The sequence below is a fragment of the Ostrea edulis genome, chromosome 9, assembly GCF_947568905.1.
Source record: "Ostrea edulis chromosome 9, xbOstEdul1.1, whole genome shotgun sequence".
Classification (NCBI taxonomy): Eukaryota; Metazoa; Mollusca; class Bivalvia; order Ostreida; family Ostreidae; genus Ostrea; species Ostrea edulis.
Genome location: NC_079172.1, coordinates 38,861,373 through 38,865,394, shown reverse-complemented (window position 1 = coordinate 38,865,394; position 4,022 = coordinate 38,861,373). Strand labels below are relative to the sequence as shown.

The 4,022-nt window shown below is 36.3% G+C and overlaps 1 non-coding gene across 1 annotated transcript; it reads left to right on the top strand.

The window, feature by feature from the left end:
* Positions 1-3,425: 3,425 nt before the first annotated feature.
* On the top strand, positions 3,426-3,647 carry LOC125660515 (small nucleolar RNA U3). The gene has a single exon (XR_007364387.1). It is a non-coding gene; the product is annotated as a small nucleolar RNA U3 (small nucleolar RNA).
* Positions 3,648-4,022: the final 375 nt, after the last annotated feature.

Sequence of the window (4,022 nt, the reverse complement as noted above, 5' to 3'; positions counted from 1 at the left end):
ATCAGATAGATAAGAACGCGCACAAGTTCAGTAATTGGTATATATAAGTTGAATACAGGTGAACAAATTCGGAAGAAAAAGAACCATTATTAAAATATATGTAATAAACAAGGTAATTTACTGATTTTTCCTATCAGATCGGAACTTCCTATTTCTCTGTTAGTGTTAATTACAAATAATTGTTTCTAGACAAGGAAATGTTTATGAACTCCAGATGATGGAGCTTTCAGTTTTACTGTCCTCGGTTTGCTCGGCAAACCACTGCCTACTTTCCAGACTACTTAGAATGAAATTGTGATAATTTTTCACCCTCTCTGGACAGACAAATAGCTCTTCTTCTGCCTTAAAATCTACAGCTTTATGTTCTCCTTCAAATATACTGTCTTTCCTCGATTCCTAAAAATAGCTTCTTTAACAAAACGAATAAAGCTTTCGGAAAGTATCTTACTTTTTCATTAGATTTAATATACGATCCCGATAGTTTCCGAAGCTACACGATAAAAGATTTTCACGATAAACGGAAAACCTGATACACGCAAAATACGATACACGATAGACCTGATAAACGCAAAACGCGATAGAAAACGGAAAACCTGATACACGATAGGATAGGATACACGCACGATACGATAGGATACACGCACGATAGGAATGTCAAGAATAACGTTGCGGGTACTGCATTACCATGAGACGGATATTTCATGACCTCTATATGACCTTGAACTTTGACATCAAGGTCAAAATTGATGAAAGGGTTTTGAGATAGTCATACTATAAGACATGAGTGTATCACCATGAGACTATGTGTGTTGTGTACATTCATGACCTTTTTATGACCTTGACCTTTGATCTCAAGGTCAAAATTATAGGTTTATACCATGGATTTGTGTTCGGACTATATCTTCCATTTTCTTCTACAAAGGCATACCATATTTTTACACTCAGGAAAGAGTTTATTAATTTATACCTATTACACCCTTTGGGAGATTGGGGTAAGCGGGGGGTATTCTTAGTGAGCATTGCTCACAGTACTTCTTGTTTTATATGCAATAAAATTAGGTCGGCAAGTAAGCTTTTCAAGTTGAAATACAAATTTTTATATGCTGACATGCAACATACATGAGAAAATCTACCTGAATTATCTATTTTTGCCCAATTGGATGTACAGGAATTGCATAATATGTCTACTTTAGTGGTTTGGGCGATGGCGGAATATTCCCTAGAATTTTAAATTGATTTTATCTTACGTGTTGAAAAGTATTTTTTATACATGTTGAGGTTATAGATATAGGTGTGTGACTCATGAAGAGAATGACTGAATATTGTTTAACGTTCCTCTCGAGAATATTTCACTCATATGGAGACGTAACCGTTGCCGGTGAAGGGCTGCAAAATTTAGGCCTTTGCTCGGCGCTTATGGCCTTGGAGCAGGGAGGGATTTTTATCGTGCCACTCCTGCTGTGACACATCTTCGCTAACCAAGGGTTTACGATCCGCTCCGCTTCTCTACAAAACCTTGGCAGATTTAGTGCGATTTTCGTAGCTTTGAGTGGCGCCCTCTATCGGATGGATAAAGCAACCCTGTTTGGATTACATCATGCTTATCCAATGAAAATGCGTGTTTCAGCTACTGTTTAAAAATTGTTTAGAAATGGTTGCGCTCAGAGAGTAATGCAATGTGGTATGCAAATCATTCAAAATATTAATAATAAATTTAACTATCTCTTAATTGCATACTTGAAAAAGAAATCAGTGAGAATATTATTTAGAAAATAAACATGTGTGAACCAATGATATATATGTAGTCGTTGAGTCTACGTCTAAAATAACCCCACGTGCGTAAGGTGAATTCCAAATTGAGAAAAATAGCTCTGACGCAATCTGGGATAGAACTGTTTGATAATAAACTTATGGTACGGTACTGTACTAAATAAAATGCACTTCTTTACGCAGATACGAGTCTGAACTGCACATGTAGAATCATTGATTTGGATATGTATTTGATACAAGGCCGAGTGACAGTTGCACGTGATCTAACGTAACACGTTCTTTGATTGAGCAGTGGACTTTCGCTGTGTCCAATCATATGCTGAAAGTTGGGGCTACAAAATCGCACTAAATCTGCCAAGGGTTTGTAGAGGAGCGGAGCAGATCGTAAACCCTTGGCGAGCGAAGATGGCTGTGACACGGGACCTCGATTTTTGCGGTCTCATCCGAAGGACCGCCCCATTTAGTCGCCTTTTACGACAAGCAAGGGATACTGAGAACCTATTCTAACCCGGAACCCCACGGGACCTCATGAAGAGACATGTGATAATCATCAAAAGATAGATTTTTTTTTGGAAAAGTAACACATCGATTGGGCATTAGACATGTGTAAGCTACAAAAGTCCAGTAATAATTTGTTAGCAATCTTACGAGTCAGAGTCTTATTGGAGGCAGTTGCCTTCAGAGCACCAAATTAAAATAAACTCTAAAATTGAAGACATCAATTATTCATTTGATGTGCGCAAAAAATAATTTATTGCTGGCATCATTGAATAAATACGCGCATCAATGTGGTGGAATTACTACTCACCAAACAAAACCATTTAGAGCTCGGTATCAACGATTTGCTGATATCAAATTCAATTCGTGATATCTTTAATTCTTTCAATGGTTATGTAATTAAGGAATATTATGGTAAATGCGCACATCGATTCTTTTAACCGAGATGCAATAAAATCAATTTGCAAAGAGCAATAATTTAATTATTGTGCACATTAATTGAATTGAAACATGCAATAATCCTATTAAAGACAGAAATAATTCAATTACATATGTATAGCGCGCATTAAATTGACGGGAATGAAGCGTGTTTCAGGTAAATTAATTCTCTTTAATTGGTTAATAGAGCATGCCCGTGCAATTGTTAATACATGTATTACACACACAGTTCTCAAAGTAAAAGACTAATTTCACAGGAACAATGTATCCGTAAAATACGATAAAATATACTAAAAAGGTATTGACGTTTTTCGTTTGTACTATTTTTATTTTCTGTATAAGCACTGACCAGCAAATGGTCACAAAGGACGATAACCCAAACAGTGCTGTGAAAACATGTGAAATGAATTATCTCTCCACTCTCTCGACACATGTGGGTTATCTTTCTTTAAAGTTTACCGCATGTAGATGTGTATGTATCGAACGTTTGTACACAGTTAAAAATGAAAATCTATATTTAATATAGAAGATGATAGAAATTTGATTAAACAATAATTAGAAAAAACATATGAATAATATTTTAAAATCATAATATTTTGAATTTATTGGTAAATAAAAGAAAATTACAAGAATCATTTCTGTTGAATGAAAATATTTACAAGTTTTAATCAGTTAATAACAAGTATCCTATTTAAACATTAATAAATGAATCATCAAATAAGATCATACTCTTAGGGATCATTTCTATAGTATGTATCGCCGGGACACCAGGTAAAACTGTGTGGACCAGAAACCACGACGATGAGTCAGAGTGGCCTCTTCTGAGCGTGAAGCGGGCGAGGGCTGCTGGGCTTCACCGCCCAGCTCGGCCCTCGTCATTGATGACCGTTCCTCTCTCCCTTAAGTGGTGAGTTGGAGGAAGGGGTCACATTCTGAGTGGTTTCAAGACTCCTTACGTTATATAAATAGAAGCACACATACAAAGAACACACATACAAAGAATACTGCTACTCTTTTAGATTAGTACCACAAAAACCAAAAACTCGAAATTTATCATCTCAATCATAAAAAACTAAGTACACATATTATTATGCATTGTATTAATTACACAATCGTAAAACCAGGATTATAGCCTCCCTCTATTTTGACAATGTGTTCTGCCTGCCCCCTCCTTTTTTATACAGTGAATGAGAATGCGACGCTTTGTGCCCCCCCCCCCCCTACCAAATCGAAGCTTGGGGAAATTATTTTTGGTAGCATGATATAAGTTGATGAAGACAATAATATCCATCCTCCCTTCTACAAAGATTTAGGAC